Raw genomic sequence first — 21,535 nt, 5'->3', positions numbered from 1 at the left:
CTCATCACTGTTCTCAGTCTTGGTCTTGTTCCTGCAGTCTGTCAGTATTCACTACACTATCGCTCGCAATCGCCACGCCCCCTTACGGTGAAATAACACTATATACACTGTATATTCTCTATACACACTATATACATATACTATAAACACTATATGCATCTCATCACCGTCCTCAGTGTCGTTCCCGCAGTCTGTCAGTATTCACTACACTAGCGTTTGCAATGGCCACGTCCCCTTTCCGTGAAATAACACAGGCTTATTGACCAATTTGCTAACATCAGTTTATTGTAGAGAGGAGGCGAGGTGGAAATAGCCAGGAGCAGATAGAACATGTCATGACAGGCCTCCCATCCTGAGTGTGTGTGGGGATGGGGTTTGTATACCTGACGCTCGTTTGCCCAACCAATGAGCGTGAGGTGTGGCTGCTCAAGCCATCACATCCACCACAGACCACTAAGAGTGTTGTTCTCCGGTGTATGACTTTAACCGGTAGTTTAATTCTTCCATCGTGGAACACAGGACTGAACCATTGACATTTTGTGAAACTGTGTCTTTCAAATGTCTTAGGAAGTCTTACATTTTGAACGGGCATGTACTAGTATATAAATAATGAACTATACAATTTGGCTATATATAATAACCTAATGATAATCAGTAAACAATGAATAAAAGATAGAAACAATGTATTTTCATTAACATTATTCTTCATAATAACAAACATTTAACTATCGGCAACATTCACAGGCCTCCCACTGCTCCGACTGACAGTACAAAATGTATTTTGTCAACTATTAATCCTCTTGAGAGGCATAATGAAATGATGATCTTGGGTGACTTCAGTAGTAACTGCATTGGTTGTTCCTCCTACAATGATAGAAATGCATTTGGTAGCGTGACCATCACACAGTTATTTAATGAACCTACTAGGGTGGACTATCGGTCTTCATCCATGTTGGATTGGATCCTTGTAACTAATCTTGAAAGGATTATTAAATCTGGTGTCATGTCTGGTTGTTTAAGTCATTGTTTCTCAAATGGGGGGGTAGTCGTACCCCTAGGGGTACTGTAGGGTACTGCAGGGGTTACTCAGAAAGTAAAAAAAAAAAGGGTTCAAAAATATTGGTTCTACATAATGTTTAAAAAAAAACACATACGATGCACATAGAGCACATAATTTATGTTGATTTTCTTTTTTCCTCCCAATGCCAGTGAAGGGGGTACTAAGGTGAAAAAAATTCTTAAAAGGGGGACACCACTAAAAAAAATGTTTGGGAACCACTGGTTCCAGTGATCACTCTGTTATACAGAGTTTTGTTACACAAAATATTGTTTTGTGTCTGGAAAATTAAATCCAAGTTCTCCTCCTAAATATATTAGACTGAGAAAATACAAAAATATTAATGTAGATTGTTTGATTCAAGACTTAATTGCCTTTAACTGGGATGGAATTCAGTTAATTCCTTTTGTTGATGATGCTTAGAATTTCTTTTATTCTGAAGTTACCGACGTAATTGATAAACACGCTCACATGAAAACAGTTAGAGTTAAAGGTCCACATCAGCCCTGGATCAGCTCACATCTTATCAGCCTTTTCAAACATTGCACTGCTGCCTCACAGCAAGAAGGTCCTGGGTTCGATTCCCGCCTGGGGCGCTGTTGGTACCGTGCTCCGGCAGGTTATCACCCAAATAGGAGCCTTTCTGTGTGAAGTTTGCATGTTCTCCCTGTGCTCACATGGGGTTTCCTCCACCTTCCGTCAGTAAGGACCCCCACCAAAAAACGTGCACACATCATCATCCGACCAGCGATGGACACTTGGTACCAGGTCCCTGGGCGCGTCGACAAATGCTGCCCAGTGCTCCAGGCTGCCCCCCCGCAGGAAGGACAAGCCTGGATGGGAAAAATACAGAGGCCTCATTTCACTGGCCACCATCCCAAAAAGCATGTGCGCGATAATAATGTATCCCTGTGAAATTCCCCCATATGTCATGTGACAAATAAAGATTCTTCTTCTTCTAGTGCTGGTCCAGACAGTGTGGAAGCCAAATTTGTTCAACTTGCTGCTCATGTAATAATGTATCCCTGTGAAATTCCCCCATATGGGAATGTAACAGAGTTAGCCCTCTTTTCGACCAGTTTGTATTATTTGTACTATTGCTAAAATCTTTGAGAAACTTTTTATATATTAACAATGTGTTCTCATCCTTTGAGAAAGGCCAACTTGACAGGTGCAATTTTTATTGATCTTTCAAAGGCTTTTGATATGGTTGATCACTTCCGCCTCCTTAACAAGCTCAGCTTTATTCTATTCTATTGGTTTAAATCAAAATGCTCTCCTCAGCTTTAATGCTTATCTGCAAAATATACGTCAGTGTGTTGTCTTTTAGGGCTCTCAGACTGACTATTTAATTGTTGAAAAGGGTGTTCCACAAGGTTCCACCTTGGGACCACTTCTTATTTTCGTCTTTTATGAATGACTTACCTCAAATTTGCTTTAATTGTGTTGTTCATCTTTATGCTGATGACACTGTAATTTACATTTCAAACTCTGATATATTACAAATACAGAATTTTTTACAGTTTGACTTTAACTTGGTCCAAAACCAGCTTCATAACAACAAACTCTTATTGAATAAGAAGTCCTGCAAGCATGGTGTTTGGTACGCGACGTAGCTATTCATATTCCCTTGATTTGCATATTCATTTTGATGATGCTCACCCCTTGAGAAGGTTGACTTGTTCAAATGTATTGGACTTTGGATTGACCCTGAACGCTCCTTTAAGCCACACATTGATTTTATTATGAAAGGAACATACAGTTTTCTGAGTTCACTCTATCGCTCAATTCACTGTTTTACATTTCAAGTCAGAAAAATACTAATTTCTCAGTTTATACTACTTACTGTTGATTATGTTGATATTGTCTATCAGAACACCTCTTAGGCCCCTTAATGCTGTATATAATTCTCTATGTAGACTTGTTTTGAGGTGTCCATATATGACTCACCATTGTTTTATGTAAGAATCACTTAATTGATTGCAGCCTCAATCTAGAAGGCAATTTCACTGGCTTCTTAGTTGGTCCTTCCTATCTGAAGCAACTTCTGGTTCCGTGTAGGTCTTCATATCCTCTCATGCTTGTGCAACATCCTAATTTCTTTGTCCCAGGAATTTTCAAAGAAGCTCCATCCGACTTGAATCATCTTCCTCTTTATCTGAGATCTATCACCTCTTTCCGCTGCTTCAGGACATCCTTATTTTCTCATCTTAAAACAGCCTGTTTATGCTCTTAATGTGTGTGTACTTACTGTACGTGAGACAAACTGCTTCAGTTGCCCTTTAAGCTGTTGTAATTGATTTATTATGCGGGTCATTGTGTCCAACTTTTCGCGTACAACAGCTGGGCGCTGGGGGTGTGGGTTTTAGAGGGTGAGCGAGTGTCTGTGTATTTGCAGTGCATGTTTGTTGTGTAATGCTGTTTTCTTTGTTTGTATGCATGCACGCTTATTTTGTATTTGTATCTATACTGTAGGATCCTCTTGAAAATGACATGTGTTGATGAGCTATCCTTTCAATAAATTCAAATTCAAATAAATATATAACTTAAAAATTACAAAAAGCACTAAAATATAGCTGATATATATATAAATATATATATATATATATATATATATATATAATATTCAGTATTTCATTCTGAAATGGGTGACAATAATGACATTTTCTTATATTCCTTATATTTCTAAGACTAGTACTTCATGAGTGACCAGAATGACTTCCATGTCCACAGCCAAACATATCTCTCACTTAAAAATTGATATTTTCAAATTTCAAATCGATCTTAATATTTGACTCTTTTTTTGTTATTTCAAATATTCCACTCTAAAAGAAAAATACAGCACACTAAATTACAATCTGAATCAGTTTACTTTAATTCACGAGGAATTTGTCTTGGTTAACAGACGGATGAGTAGCATAATACAAGGATTAAAAGTAAAAACAAGAAAAAAATAAAAACTTTATAATAATGATAAAATAAGATCAAATAAGCACTCTATTTGTCTGGTTTCACCTGATTTGGAGTTTTTATTATCATCGTTGTGAGCCTGGAACCAACATACCCAACACACACACACACACACACACACACACACACACACACACACACACACACACACACACACACACACACACACACACAACACACACACACACACACACACACACACACACACACACACACAGGACACCTCATCACTTTCAGACTCAACTCCTTCAGAGTGATATCCTTCCCTTACCTTCCTCTCATATCAAAAACAACATCTGATCTTAAAGTTAATAAAAGTAATCTCTCGCTCTCTCTCTCTCTCTGTCTCTCTCTCTCTCTCTCTCTTCATCCCTCTCTTATTCTCTCTAGATCTCGCTCTCTTTCTCAGTGTACACATGGAGCTATTGCGACGTATCAGAGATTTTATCCGTCAATGTACGAGGGGAGAAAATGGACGTTTGAATTTCCTTCGTCCTTTTCCCCTCACTTTAAATAAATAAAATACCAGCACTTTGAAGAAAAACATTGTGAAAAGAGCGCCAAGAAAACAACCTCAAGGAAGAAAAATCTAACTAACATCCGGGGTAAAAAGGAGGTCCAAGGCTGACTTCACACAAGGATGAAATCACAAAGATTTCCTCCCAAAGTGGCACATTCTGCTTGGCTCCGAACCAGGGCTGTCGTCAAACGAAGAGCTGGAGGGTTTTAATTCCAAAAGGCCTGATCCTTTCCTTTGAATCAAAACGTCCGACTCCTCTTTGGGGGAGATGAAAAGCCCATTTGGCTTCAAAGTGTACGGTGTGTGTTGTTGTTGCTAAGTGGAGCCATGGTGCTCGCGCTGAGCAGGATTATCTAAATCCCCGTGTTGTGATGTTGTAAATATTGACAGGTGGTGTCCTGTCTCCTCTTCTTTTCTTCTTTTTAATTGGATGTTGAGGGTTTTGGAAATGAGACGTTTAAGGACCAGACAGGCATCCAAGTACTCAAACAGCTTCCTGGAAGTAGGACTTCAGATAAGATGAGTTAGAATCACTTTTTAAAATTCAGGCAGCACAGCAGCAAAACAACTGTGCGGCCAAGAAAGAGATCTAAATTTAAATTAGATGAGAAATAACACATACTGTATGAACACATCTATATCTATCTATACGATGAGGATCGGGGGTGTTAAGATCGTCTGATCTGAGGTGCAGATCGTGATGTTCATCGTAATGGTATGGTCCACTTTAGGGGTGTCTGAAATAGTATTACAAGATTCTTCCAGGCATGAATATGGGAAATATATTGTATTGTTTAAATGGTGGCCAGTGAGCCCAATATGTGCAATGTGTCAGTCAAAAGATTTTCTGACTTTTGATTAATTAGATTGAGTTTGTATAATGTTTTGGTGAACGTTTCGCGAATCCAGGTTCAGATTCTTGAAATGCAGTCAAATAAAAGAAAAACAAATGGTTGTTTTGCCAAGTGACTCCTAAGTCATTCAAAAGACTGTGTTCACTATGGCCATTTATGCGTTTCTTTCGTAAGTTTGTTTGCTCGCTCATTTGTTCATTCTAGGGATGCAGTTTAGGAATCTAGGAATTTCCTTAATCAGTAGTAGTCCATTAATTGATAACATAAAAGCTTGTGATGTCACCAGGCGGCGGCGCCATGGGCAGTGGGTACCAAAACAACGCTGCGCACCGCCGAGATTTGTGACGGGGCGCGTCATTTCATTCATCCTCATTTCATTTCATTTGATTTCAAAGTAGAGAAGTTTGACGCACGACTTGCTGAGCTGGTTTGCTCATATGAGAATATTTAAGATCCGTCTTTGTGTGAGTTAAAAATGTAAACGTTTTGCCGTCCACTGCGATGGAATGAGCCAGATGTTACGTAGAAGATCAAGTCTGGTGCAGACATGGACAATGAGAGGCTTATAAAATGAGTGAACATCACTAACATTCTTATAAAAACAGACACAAAATTATTTACTTTCATATATTTTATTGGATTCATCACCATAGCAACATATCGCTAGTTTCATTTTGCGTCGTACCTCTCCCTCGCTTTTTTTTCCTCCCCCTGTGCCGCTCAGAAAGTGCCGTTATCCCGTTGCCGTGTTCCATCTGAACACAGCTCAAACGCTGTGTGCCCCAAAGACTCCCGTCGATACCATAACAACAAGACTGCAGATTGTTCAGTTCTTATGGATAAGACAAAATCTTATAGATTAAATTCTTATGAGCAATTTTTCGATAGCAGATTAATTGCGAATGTCCCTAGTTTGTTCGTCATTCATTTGTTTGCTCTCGCAAATTTGTTCATTTGTACGGATGTTCTTTCATAAGGTTGCTGGTTTGTTTGTTTGTTCGAACTAATCGTTTGAGAGTCATGCGTCATGGGTGGATCAGCCAGCATGTCCCGGAATCTACAAAAAGATCTGAGATGCAGCCTGGTTCAGAAAACGGGGAACGGCATGAAACCCATGGTTGAACGGAAAGATGACTCATCTTCTTTTCGTGTTATTTAGAGATGAAAAAGCATAAATCAACTTTCACTTAAAATGAAGTCCCTCCAAGAAAAGAAGAAGAATCTGCTATGAGACCCGTCGACCTTGTCCGCTCAGCGGCCGACACCCTGTCACCTCCTCCTTCAGACGTCTCCTTCTGATCCCCCGCTCCCTCGCTCATCATCCACTCGCTCTCTCCCCCTCCCTCTCTCTCTCTACCTCTCTGTCTCTCTCTCTCTTTTACTCATTATTGTCATCTCACCTGTCAGGCCCCTCACAGCTGTCACATTCATTCACTGTTTCTCTTTTAATTCCACCTCCCTCTCTCTCTCTGGGAGCCTTTATCGTTCCCTCGCTCCGTCCATCTGTTTTTCCAGTTGTAAGGACTCTCTGGTCTCCAGTATAAAACATCCCTTTTTTGATTCCGGCTCGCCTCGAAAGTATTTCAGACTAAACGGTCAGACAGTCTATCGCTATCAGATGGAGAGAAAAAAAATACATGAAACGTAAAAATTCTCTGACTCGCGCCTTCGCAATTACGAATTTGAGATGAGCGATGTGTCATGGCGTCCTTCAACACCTTTTCTTTTGCAAACACGGCCTCTAATCTTGAGAAACCCCAAACCCACGCTGTTTGGCCTCCATCATTTTTTCTCCTCCGTGTTTACAGAGTTTAAAGAAGCCGGTTAAAAAGCAAAATGGCTCCTGGGGGACTTGCTGCTTCACTGGTTCTGGTTCCATCTGCTCCGGACATCTGCAGGTGCTGGTGTCTGATTAACTTGTTATATTTGATTTCATTACTTACATTTCTGTTGATGTGTCTTTTCGGTAACCCCGTGCGGTTGTTGGAAAAAGGAACCAACAATAACTGTTGGTTGCCCAGTTTCCCTGGGGAAACCAGATTTGGGACATGGGCAGCCATCTTGTGCGATGCAGTTTTCCCCAAGAAACTTCATCCAAGGAAAATTACTTTTCCTGCAGAGTTGATTGATTTACTGTGTCCAAAAAGGGTGAAACAAGTGAGTATGGTGGTAGTATGGTTGCTAGTATGGCTGTGGGTATAAAATGTAAATATATATGGATGAATAAATATGTATACAATAATAATATTATTGTATTATACAATAATAATATTATTGTATTATAGGCATGAATAATAATGAGAGCAGGTTCTGTGTAAGATATTACAGTGGTACCTTGACTTACAACTGTAATTCATTCTATAAGAACGGTCGTATGTTAAAAGAGTCGTATGTCAAGGCAATTTTTCCCATATAAATTAATGGTAACTCATCTAATTCGTTCCGTGCACCCAAACATAACAAATGTACACTCGATTTTAACCTATAAATAACAGTGTACAGTAATTTAAATAGGCATCTTACCTTTTTTTGTGACGACCGATGGTGGACTGGAGACAAAGAGTGTGGAGGAGGAGCATGGAGGAGGAGGTTGAAGCCCCCTGATTAATATTTTGCGATTTTTCACTTTTAGATGTCTTATTTTCTTCCATCACATCTTCATTTGGCCTTTTTACAACACTTTTAACCTCCCTTTTTTGTAGCTAGCGTTCAATCGACACTTGCTTTTGCCTACGCTTTTGAATGACTTTAAAATATACCACAACATTATCATTTCACACATTAAGTTGACGATTTACCACTTCTTTATTGAGGTGATGTTTTCTAGCAAACTTCTGAAATTTCCTCTACCTCTTCTTCCGAAGAAACCTCTTTCTCCAACTTCAACTTGTCCTCCTTGCAGCTGTTGGAGTTCCTCCGTTGTTAGTTCGTTGTTGTGCTCCTTTACCAGGTCTTCTATGTCGTCTTCATCAATTTCAAGGCCCAGGTCCTTGCTTATAGAGACAACGCTCTCCATAACCTCCGGTTCCTCCTGTGCCGGCTCAAATCCCTCAAAGTCACGTTCAGGAACGATTCCAGGCCAGAGTTTCCTCCATGCAGCCATTAGGGTTCTCTTTGAAACCCTTTGCCAAGCCTTGCCAATCAAAGTTACGCCAACAAAGATGTTGTAGTGGTCCCTCCAAAAATCCCTAAGTCTTAAGTTGGTGCTTTCCGTGATGTCAAAACATCTTTCAAGGAGGGCTTTTGTAAAATGTTTTTTGAAGTTGGAAATAACTTGCTGGTCCATAGGCTGCAGTAATGGTGTGGTGTTGGGAGGAAGGAACTTTATTTTCATGAAGATAAATTCCTCACACAACTCAAGTCCAAGGGAGGTTGACAGGATGCATTATCCATGAAAATTGCAGCATTGAGAGGCAGATTATTTTCCAGAAGGTACGTTGGCAACATTGTGAATTGCCATTCTCTTTTTAAACTTATCAAACCAGCCGCGACTATCCTTGAACCTCTCCTCTTCAGATATCCCGGGAGGTTTTTGGCGTACATCGTTGTACAGTCGCCTTGCCTTTTCATGAAGAATTTCTTCGGTGACCGGATCTCCTACCAACTGCTTTTCATTCACCCGAGTAAGTAGCAACTTCTCAACTTTATCCAGTAGTTTTGGCAGCAACTTCGTCAGAATTCTAACGCCCTTCGCAACATCAGCCTTCTTGAAATTCTTCCTTCTTCTTAAGGATGGTTGCGATGGTGGAAGTCGTGCGGCCATATTCACGAGCAAGTTGAGTTCCGCGCACACCACGCTCATATTTCTCTATGATTTCCTTCTTAGTTTCAATGGGAATCATTGCCTTTTTCTTTTTCGCATCATTATTCTTCTTGGGACTCATCATGAAGGGTGAAAATAAACAAAATACACAGCACAACACAGTTAATATGAAAAAAATATCGATAAGCCACGAACTACGTGCACACACGGTATAGGTCGCCCGCTGACTGAGAACGAACATGGCCGCCGATGCGCCAACTGCAAATTTCTACGGTCGTATCTTGGAGCAGTCAGTCGCAAGTCGATACATATTTTCGCGACGATCGCTACTCATATGTTGGATTAGTCGGAAGTAGATGCAGTCGTAAGTCAAGGTACCACTGTACTATGCTATTACTAAGTTCTCACAGTGTCTACAGTTTTAATGATATAGGATCATTATCAGTTTAGAAAAGAATTACAAATCAGCAAATATTGTGCCCCTCCTTAGCCATGAACAGCTGATGCATGGTCACCAACTTGGCAACCACTTTGGTGGTCGTGTGGTTTAAGCAGCCACACCTGTCTTGGGTCGAGGTAATTGGGCCCTGGATCAGGGTGGCTGTACGCCTGTTGCTCATCAGAGCAATCAACGAGCAACGGGTAAATCACCAATCCCCACACACAAGGAGAGAGCCTCTGTCATGACAAGTTTCCATCTGCTTCCAGCTTGTTCCACCTTGCCACTCTCTACAATAAACTGATGCGTTTGCCACATCTCTGCCTGTCTCTGTGTAAGAGGGCCCTGAAAACTTCACTCGGTGGCGCTTGGCAGGTGGATGTGCCACACACATTCAAAAGTTGAATTACAGTATGATCAAGTGTTTGATATCCTAACAGTCATCGAAAGACTGTATCCAATGATACCAACCAATAAACAACATTACCAAGAGTAACTGTGTAATCGTACAATAATGGCAGGAAAATAAATGGTCGCCAACCTGGCAACCACTTATATATGATATGGCAGCAGGTGTTGCTAGTTGCACACAGAGCTAGAAATTAAGGATTTGAAGTATTTCGACTTAAGTTTCTCACCGCCATCGGTCAGTCGAGCTGTTTGGCTCAAGGACTCCCCAACACGAGGCTCTTTATCCGAGGAAGGAATTCTTTCACCTTGGTTTTCTATCTGCCATTCTTACCTATAGTATTACTCTCAGCAGAATCAGTAACACCCACTCCACAGTCACCATCTCCAAATCCAAAGCCCATTTTTTCTTATGATGCTGTTGGAACAGGGACTTGGAGAAAGTCGTCGTACTTTCATTGCAATTGCAATAATGTAATGTAAGAAATTACTTGACATTATATTTCATTACATTACATTATTTCATTAGGCAGACACTGACATGATGCCATGTTATGACTATGGCTGTAGTAACAACAGCCATAATATGGCATACAATGACAATAGCAGTAGTCCATAATAATAGTAGTTTTAATTTTCTTATTTTTATTTTCTTTGTTTAACCAGGAAGTCCCTTGAGATTAAAATCTCGTTTTCAAGGGAGACTTCAAGGTAGCACACCATTGCAAGGTTACAGAAGTTGTAAAATAGAGCATGACAAAAACAGACAGATGGAGCACGTTAAAAACAGACAAGGGACAGATAATACAACATCCAGCTCAGGAATACCAATGGCACTCTTCAGTTACACCGTTTTTTGTTTTTTTTTGTTTTTTTTTATCAGAGCTTTGAACTCTCCCGCAGAGACAAAATCATTAAGCTGCAGTGTGTTCTGAAGGTTATTCCATGACCAGGGCGCAAAATGAGAGAAAGCTGCTCTACCAAGTTCTGAGCAAATCCTGGGTACCTGGTAGAGCAGCCATCCAGAGGAGCGGAAATCATAGTAGCTGTTGGCGAGTTAATGGAGATAATGCAGATATGATGAGAGTTTACCCCGTATGGCTTTATAAATGGAATTATACCAATGCTGCTGTCTCCTTAGGCTTAATGAAGACCAGGAGACCAGATCATAAAGTACACAATGATGTGATAGAGACAATGAGTTGGATATAGAATGTAGGGAAATGTAAGTCACACAGTGTAGAGGAGGCAGCCTTGCATCGAAATAATGTCCTAGATAGTCCATAGTCTAGAACACTTTAGAAGGTAGCCTGTATTTTGATAATAAAAACCCAGCATAACCTCTGGTTTCTTCACTAGGTTCTTAATTATTATGCACTCTTGAAAGGGAGCCTGTCATCCACCAAAATATCCAAGTAGTTGAAGAAGGATCTCTTTCAATTGAGTCCAATGCTAGGGTATGAATGCCAGCATAATCTGAGATCTGGGAGCGAGCTCTGGAAAAGATAATGAATTTGGTTTTCTTAGGATTGAGAAACAACTTGAGACTGTACAATGGGGCCGGCAGCGGTTGTAAGGTAGTCTGGAGCTCATTAATAGCCTCACTCTGAGAAGAGGCATCTAAGAACCCTTCAAATGTATGGCGTTTTGGGTCTCAAGTAGGCCAATGTCATTTATCAGTTTTTTACAGATCGTTAAAGTTTATTAGATTACATTTCAGATGAAATCTGAAAATGTTGGTAGAAGATATGCTTATTTGAATGTTGGTACTGTACACCTAAAACCCCTCTAACTTCTAAACATTTCCATTGCCATGCCTTTATTATTTTTATAATAATGATCATTTTTACTAAGTGGTACATTCAGATCGCAAGCATTAAAACAGATCACCAGTGCATTCTGGGAATGGATGTTTTCTGGGCACACCCACGAGAGGGCAGTTCTGCAATATAAACGAGCACTTCCTCTTCTCATCATCCATAACAACATGGAGACTGACGTTTTCACGGAGAAGTGACATTTCTCTCTTCTGGTGAATATCTGTGCTCTGACCATGCGCACACCTGAATTTATCACCTTATTTGATCAAAACGGTTTCACTTTCTGACTTGACATCACTCGGAATATGGGAGGATCATCCTGATCCGCATGTGTGCACCAAAGGAAGCGTCCGATCGCCGTTTGTGCTGTTGTTCCGGGATCAGCGATGGGGCAGTAACTCCAAAAACTCTGTTTTGAAAATAAGCTGAGAGATTGAAAAAAAAGAAGAAAGAAGAAGAACTTGTGAAACTTTAATTAATTAGAAAATCTAAAACAAGCACGTGTCCATCGACGATGGCACTGTGTTGCGGTTTGTTTATGGGATGGGTTTCACAGGAAACTCTGGAACAACAGCCAGTGAAACCAAATATGCAAATCGATCACCACGCCCACACAATGTGCCCCAGACAGATGAGACAGATGAGATGAAAACAAGCTTACTCTGGTGACAAACTAGAAGGATTTTGTGATTCTATAACTGTTGTTTGTCATATTGAGTGTTTTTTTCAACATTTCAGCTTTCTTAGAAGGAAAAAAAGATGAAAAACACACTTTTGAAAGGGAAAAACTTGCATGTTGATTTGCGGGTGTTTGCCGACTTCTTCTCCCCTTCTCCCCGGACGCCATATATACACATATACATATATACGGACTGGGTTCTATCTGCAAAGTAGTTCCTGGACCACCCTGGAGCCTTGACACCCAATGCGGTGTCGTTGATTCTGCCCCACAGCAGCTCATGGCCGACAGTATCAAATGCCTTGATCCGATCAGCAAACAGGGCAGCGCAGTGTGGCTTTCTGTCCAAGGCGATAGTAGTGATAAGGGTGATCCTGATGATCCTGATAAGTAACAGAAGTCTGAATATTCATATTCCAGGGTGGTATTATGTGTCTGAGGGCAATGTATAATCCAGAAGGTGCTCTTTTAACTGCTGTTGCCATCCTATACGTGGAACTTCGTCCTATGAGTGTTTCACTCACCGCTACTGTGATGGATGGAGATGGAGATTCATACGGCTAGTTTGAGCCGAATTTTTCCGCCTTATCTCCAGAGACCAGGAGTGAACCCAACCCACGGTGAATCCAAACGCAGATCCACTAAGTATTTCCGCCTGGTGATGGAGTGGGTTCCTCCCCTCAGTTCAAACACCTCGGCTTCTAAATAGGAATACAAGTGTCCGCGTCTCCCCAACAGCTCTTCCGCAGCGTTTTTCCTCCACTCTGGGTTTTAATTTATACTTTTTGTTGTGCCGGTGCCAATTTTAATTGAAAGGATTGCGCTGAATAATGGTCTGAGGTGAGGGGCAAAACGGCGCCTGTGCAGCTATCCGTCCGCGGTTATGCTGCAAATTGGCAGTCGTGCACATAAACGAGCACTCACCGACCGCTGGTTTCCTCCGGCGGTGAGGATAGAAGGAGAGAGAGAGAGAGAGAGGATTTTCTATTTCTCCACTTGCTGTTTGATTCTATTGTTTTCTGTTTTTTTATTTGATTTTTTTTATTATTAATAATAATAATAATAATAATAATAATAAAAATAATAATAATAATTTATTTATTTATTTTTATTATATTGAAATTGCTCATGAAAATGTCTCAGACTAAAAATTTCTGAAACAGAACAACAGCAAAAGTGACAAACACGGTTTTTACATCTCGTTCGAACCAGTATGTCACAAACTTCTCATGGTTAAACTTTCATCCAAATCGATCTACATATAGAGCAGGAATTAGTAAAAAACCGACCAAACTCAACCCAAATCACAGACATTGTCTGAGTCACCGAAAGCCAAAGTATCTACAACAGGGCTAAAAGGATCTGGGACACAACATTGACAGAAGTTACAAACACAGTTGTGTTAACGTAAAAGTTGCACGTTTTTACATTCAAAGTAAAAGTTGTGTGTTTTTGAAGTGTGTTTGTTGCAGAGGTTAATTTAAGGAGACCTAAACTAAATAAATAAACAAAAAGCCAAAGTGTTATACAATCATATATCTGCCTCTTTCCCCACGACTGGTTGTGAGTAAACGCCACTAAGCTATCTGATGTTAAAATCCTTTGCGTTTTTTAACCGTTCTCTCTTTTAACTAAGCTACATGAATAAAAAATAAAAAATTGTCTTTTTGGTGGATTATTCTCTGGCATGTATAATAAAACAAAATTAATGCAAAGGTAAGAAAAGAGCATACAACATAATCAGATATGCCCGCTTAACACAAGCACCATGTGCACCAGCTATTAGTGTTTTCAATATGACAACATTACAATAATTATAAACAATAATAATAACATATAAAATAAACTACCCCCAACCCTTTTCAAATTGCTTTACTTTTAAAGAAATGACAAGCTTTTTCTTCCCATGCCTGCTGCCATTGGCATTATGGGTAGCACAGATTTCAGGCCAGCCAATCAGCTCCTTCACATTGAATAACCTGTTGGGCAGAGAAAAAATGAATTTTCAAAGATTCATGTGACTTAATGTCACAACACAAGGGATTTACCTTATCTGCACATAACTTATCAAGGTATTCAAGTGGACAGACTTCATATATTTTTCATCAACCACTTCATAGACCAGGGGTTCTCAAACTTTTTGGCTGGCGACCCCTGAAAAAAAAAAGTTTAAAGTCTTGCAACCCCATCATCGCCGATGATGGATCTAATAACAGCATAGTTAAGTCAACGCACAAACCCCCGTGGAGTTGGCACCCCATGTGATTAGAATTTGAATACAATTATTGCCATTCATGCTGCCTTTGTGTTGAAATTATAATTTGTGGCGCTATGGTTTTTGATATATTTAACATTACATTTCACTAGTACACGCCAGGTCAAAACGGTTGTCGAGATAATTGAAGGACAGCCAGCCAGTCAGACAGACAGACAGACAAACAGACAGACAGACAGAGATTCCTGCCTTTTAGTAGCTGTAGATGAGCTGTTATGTAACCTTCCACACCATCATATCCATATCAATGGGTGACCAACCAGACAGAATGTACCACATTCTGACCAGTCATCCAGCAGCCAGACTTTTGACCAATTTCAGTTTTTTAAATCGAAATATATACATTTCTACCAATTTGACATTTATTCCCATGCATGCTGTGCATAGACTCAGCGCAGCAGCAGCTTCTATGAGTGTCTCCTCTTCTTCTGCACTGTGGGACTCTGGGACAGGAGTGGGAGAGTGAGTTGCTATGGTTACTGGGACGCTCTGTGCAGTCGTGAACACACACACACACACACAGACACACACACACACACACAAACACACACACACAAAATTTTCTGGGGCGACCCCCAGAAATTATGAAAAAAAAACGAAAAAACATGAATCCACAGAAACCCGTGACCACATCGAGTCGAGTCCACTCGACTGTGAGAATGAATGATGTTTTTATGTATTAGGAACGGTGAAATAGAACCCGTGAAATTGTAATTAATCACAGATTACGCCAGCGTTCTTGGTATTTCATGGGAACGTAACCTATCGGAAATTTTATCCACAGAAAGGCGTCACCACGAAAATGACGCAAGTCGGATCACCTTCATAAACCTCCGTAAATATGTCATTATTGACCGGCACGGGACCAAATGTCAACTAACATCACTGTGACTCTACTTCTATTTCCACACACGACACGGTGAGTTCTAACAATGGAAAGTATTGGTTTAGAGTCAAAGATGGCAGTTGTTTTCAAGAAACGTCGCGTACATGCAGCTTCCTATAGATAATTGTGGCAGACTTAAATGAAAAGGGGTGAGGCGTTAAATAGTTACTAATCCTTCCATAACAAGTCAAATTCTAAATGAACGTTAATGTTCCATAAATGTTGTCTACATGACAATAATGACGACTCATCTATTTAACTGAATTTTCCAATTGAAGATTGTTAACAGAAAAAAATACAATATAGTACAAATTAAAACTGACATTTATTTATTATGTTTGTGAAATCACATGTGTTAATTATTTTTCCAGAAAGTAAGAGACAATAAAGAAGCAATTGTTCAAAGACCCAGCCCCCAAGGTCAGTCACATTGTTCTAAAATAAAACACGAGAGATAAATAGTGTTAAAAAAAAGCCTATGAAAGACAAATTGAAAAAAACAATATTTAAATGGAATCTATGAAAAAAGTTAATGAAGATGAGAAGCCTTCAAATATAAGTGCTGATTCCCCATACGTACCCGTGTTAAGAGGCTCATTTCATCAGGATGATTCACAGTTTGGACCAGGGGTGTCAAACTCATTTTAGCTCAGGGGCCACATGGAGGAAAATCTGTTCTCAAGTGGGCCGGACCAGTAAAAACATGGCATAAAAACGTAAAAATAACGACAACTTCAGATTGTTTTCTTTGTTTTACTCCAAAAAGAACTTAGACTTAGAAATAATAAATAAATAAAACAACTCTTTTATGTATCAAATACCTCATTTGTCATTTCCACCTATTAATCCTGTGCTAACTCAACAAACCATACAAACCGAGGTAGAAACTATTCAAGAGGGTTGATTTACTCCCTGCCTTGTAGGCTACACGATTTATTGATAAAAAAATAAAAGCTGTGCAATGCATGAACAATTTCAACAAACCAAACTTATGAACTAAAGTGACTGACATTATTACAGTAAATCACACACTGTTCATTTTCTTTAAATTTCCACAGAAGACAATCATTTTCACAGAACTATATCAGGGTGCAGTATCTCATGCAGCATTTTAACATTTACATTACATTTAGTCATTTAGCAGACGCTTTTATCCAAAGCGACTTAAAAGGGAGAATAACATTCAAGCTACATTGCGACAGAGATTAGTGTAACAACAACATTAGTGTAACAATAAATACTGCAAGGTGGTGCTAAGTAATTGTAGGTTAGGACAGGAGGTGCTCTCTGAAGAGCTGGGTCTTCAGGTGGTTCTTAAAGACAGAGAGGGAGGTCCCCGCTCTGGTCATTTTTGGCAGCTCGTTCCACCAACGTGGAACTACAAATGAGAATAACCTGGATTGCCGTGGCTGTATGGCCGGCAGAGCCAGGCGATGCTCATTTGACGAGCGCAGCATCCGGGGGGCAACATGTGCTCTTACAAGAGCATTTAAGTAGGCGGGAGCATTCCCAGCAATCACTCTGTAGGCCAGCATAAGAGACTTGAACTTGATGCGGGCGGCTACAGGTAACCAGTAGAGCTCGATGAGCAGCGGAGTGACATGTGCCCTCTTTGGCTGGTTGAACACCAGTCGCGCCGCCGCATTCTGTATCATCTGTAGTGGCTTCACCGCACAGGCCGGCAAGCCTGTTAAGAGGGCATTGCAGTAGTCGAGACGGGACATCACCAAGGTTTGTACCAGCAGTTGAGTGGAATATTGGGTCAGGTACGGCCTGACTTTTCAGATGTTGAGTAGTGCGAATCGGCAGGACCGGAAGACGGCGGCAACATGGTCCGAGAATGTCAGTTGGTCATCAATAATGACACCAAGATTCCTTGCAGCCTTGGTAGGAACAAGAGATAGAGAGTCGATTTTAATATCAATGTTGTGATAAATACCTTGTTTGAAGACCAACAGTTCCGTTTTCGCCAGATTTAGTTGAAGATGATAATCCTTCATCCATGTGGATATGTCAGCGAGACAATCCAAAATCCGCCTCGAGACAGTAGGGTCGTCGGGCGGGAAGGACAGATAGAGTTGAGTATCATCCACATAGCAGTGATATGAAAAGCCATGTGAGCGGATGATCGGGCCCAGTGAGGTGGTGTATATGGCAAAGAGGAGGGGTCCTGGCACCGAGCCTTGGGGCACCCCTGTGGTGAGGTTGTGAGGCACAGACAGCTGGCCTCGCCATGTCACACTGAACGAGCGCCCAGTAAGGTAAGATTCGAACCAGGAAAGTGCACTGCCCGTTATGCCCATGCTTGAGAGTATGGACAGGAGTATGCAATGATTGACAGTGTCAAAAGCAGCTGATAAGTCTAGCAGAATGAGAACCAAGGATTTGGCAGCAGCTCTAGCAGTTTTTAAGGCCTCTGTCACAGACAACAGGGCTGTTTCGGTGGAGTGACCACTTTTGAAGCCAGATTGAAGTGTATCGAGAAGGTTGTTTCTTGACAGGTATTCCGTTACCTGTCTAGAGACCGCCCTCTCTTGAGCAGTGGTGCTACCGTAGCCACTTTGAAAGCAGAGGGGAATGTGCCAGAAGTGAGGGAAGAATTAATCAAATGTGTGATTGCCGGGGTGACAGTCGGTGATATGGCTTGAAGGAGGTTAGATGGGATCGGATCTAGCGGACAGGTAGTAGGACGGTTACATGTTAGTAGTTTAGATACCTCACTTTCTGCGAGGGGGGTGAAACCAGGGAACGATGAGCCTAGGGCTGGAGAAGACAGGTTGTGAGTTAGTTGTTTAGTGAATTGGCCGCTGATGGCTGCCACTTTGTTAGTAAAAAAGGAGGCAAGGCAATCAGCAGTGAGGTTAGTAGCTGGAGGAGGTGGTGGAGGGTAAAGCAGAGACTTGAAGGTGGAAAAAACTTACATGTGTCTGTGGCACTGTTGATCCTATCGTTGAAGAAAGCCTTCTTAGCAGCATTGATGCTGGAAGAGAAGGGGGACAGCAGTGTCTGGTAGCTTGCAAGATCTTCAGTTGTTTTGGATTTGTGCCATTTCCTCTCGGCTGCTCTGAGGTCAGTGCGCGTTGTCCGAAGGGTGTCAGTCAGCCACGGGTGCGACTGGGTTGAACGAGCAGGTCTGGTGGATAGTGGACACAGGCTATCCAGACATGAGCTCAAGGTAGAGCAGAGAGAATCTGTGGCATCATTAACCTGTATAGAGGAGAAAGTGCCGTGAGGCGGAAGAGAAGAGGAGAGCACAGAGGAGAAGTGGGTGGGAGACAGGTTGTGGAGATTGTGGCGGATGGAAACCATGGGTGGGGAGGTAGGGGGTTGTTCTGGTAGCTGGACATTGAAGTAGATGAAGAAGTGGTCTGAGAGATGAAGAGGGGTGACCCTTAGGTTGTCTGTGGTACAGCTCCGAGCAAGAATGAGATCAAGCTCTTTGCCAGCCTCGTGAGTCGGTGGAGTCGGGGCCTGTCGTAGATCAAATGAGCGAACCAAACACAGGAAGTCAACCGAGCTCGCACTGTCCAAGTGGATGTTCATGTCTCCGGGGACGAGCATGGGACACTCATGCTCAGGAATTGATGACAGCAGGGTGTCAAGCTCATGTAGGAAGTCACCTAGTTGTCCTGGTGGACGGTAGATGACGACCACATAGGCTTTCACCGGAGCAGTCACCAAGACAACATTATATTCAAAGGAGACAAAGTTGTTTAAAGGCAGCAATGGATTAAATTTCCATGTGTTGGAAATTAGCAGGCCAGTCCCACCACCACGGCCAGATGGTCTGGATGTGTGGGAGAATGTGTAGTTTGTGGAAAGTGCAGCCGGGGTTGCGCTATCTTCCGGTTTAATCCTGGTCAAACTGACGGTGATTCAGGCCTCTGGATCGGATGAAATTAATAGTTTGGACGACCACTTTCATGACGTTATCCATCTTTAATGCCTTGCAACACAAAGCCTCCTGATGCAAAATACAGTGAAAAGCCCAAAAATCACGTCCTCCATTTGCAGTCTGCACTTTCTCTCTGAACTTTGTCACAACACCTGCTTTTTTCCTGACCATTGAGGGCGCACCATCTGTAGCCAGGCTGACAGCGCGGGACCAGTCCCCTTCGAGCCTGTCCAGTGCGCCGACGAGTGCGGTGAAACTATCAACTGCTGTTGTGGTGTCCGTCATTGGCACCAACTCCACAAACTCCTCGGTGACAGTCAAAGTGTCATCAACTGCGCGGATGAATATTGCCAGTAGCGCAACATCAGTAATGTCCGTGCTTTCGTCAATTGCAACTGAAAAAGCAATAAATGACTTTACTCTGCGCTTCAATTGGCTGTCAGATTCCGCCGAAAGATCAGAAATCCTGTCTGCAACTGTATTTCTTGTCAGGCTGATATTTGCAAAAGCCTGGCGCTTTTCAGGGCACACAATCTCCGCAGCCTTCAGCATACATGTTTTTACAAATTCCCCCTCAATAAATGGTTTTGAAGCCACTGCAATTTCAAAATTTCAATTGCAATTTTAAACAGTTTGCTTTCTTAACATAATTGCTATTGCGACACCCACATTTAGAACAGCAGTTTCATTCATTGAAAATTGCAGCTCAATTTTATGCTTTGCAAAATCATCTCGCGGGCCGGATTAAACCTGTTTGCGGGCCGGATGCGGCCCGCGGGCCGTATGTTTGACACCCCTGGTTTGGACACTCCAACATTCCAAATAGCGTATGCTGAGCTGTTTACCGGCTGCACTGGTGAAGATCACTATGACTCTAGCTATGCCAATTGATAGAGCAATTCAGCAGTCACTGTTAAATAATATTGATGCATGTTTATTAACTATTTCTGGTAATACATGTGCAATTATCAAACAGGGATTGTGGTATGAAGTTGTTGAATCACACGAAAGAAAAAGAGAGAAAAATTGGCCTGCATGAGTATGACTCACCTAGTGGTCATTTTTGTGATAATAGTAATTCATTCAGTCAAAGTCAACCAATACCTACAATCACTGGACTACTGCGGACAGATGTGATTGACACACAACGACAAGACCGAGTAAGTGTTACTATACTACTACTATTACTATAATACTATGAAGCATCCAGCAGTAAATAGATCTACGAAACACATGGATTCCACCTGAGACAATTCAAACGTAAGCGTGTGAAGTCAACTTTTGTGCCAGCAACTGTACCGAAGACGTGTGACAATGTAAAGAGTCAATCATTTAGTGTAGTTCGCAATAGAACAAGTTGTGCAAAGCATCACAAAACACAGCCCATCTGTCTTTATCCTTATTCCTCTGCAACTCTGCATCGAGATTTATGGAATTATTACTTTAAAAAGTAACAGTGGCAGTAAAACTGTTTTTCACTATGATGGTTCAATTTTTTGGTTCACATGTGAGCCGAACCGTGGGGGGCGACCCGTATGGATGACGGATCAACTACGATCCGTTACACCACTAGTTAGAACTGTAATACATATCTTACACGACTAAACTGGACCCTGTGTATTGCTGCCTGCAGCTAAATTGATTATTATGATTATTATTTCAGATTTAATACGATGGATCATTGTTCTGTTGTTGGATATTTCTATGAAGGAGACGTCCAGGATTAAAAGTCATAGGGTCAGCACAGTACAGTTCACGTAGATATTGTAGCTGTGGCTCAGCGTACATAGAGATGGTACCTGGATAATAAGGGAATATAGGTACATTTTCTATTTACGGAAGGGAATCAGAGCGAGATGAGTGGATGTGATGTTTGTCTTCAGCTAATCAGTTTCTCAGCCAAGTCTCCTTCCTGGCGCGGCAGTACTGGCAGCACACCATGTGCATCGACAATTCATATGGAAATCAA

Source organism: Zeus faber (genome assembly GCF_960531495.2).
Source record: "Zeus faber genome assembly, chromosome: 1".
Lineage (NCBI taxonomy): Eukaryota > Metazoa > Chordata > Actinopteri > Zeiformes > Zeidae > Zeus > Zeus faber.
The sequence above is the reverse complement of the archived record's forward strand: the minus strand, read 5'-3'. Positions refer to the sequence as shown.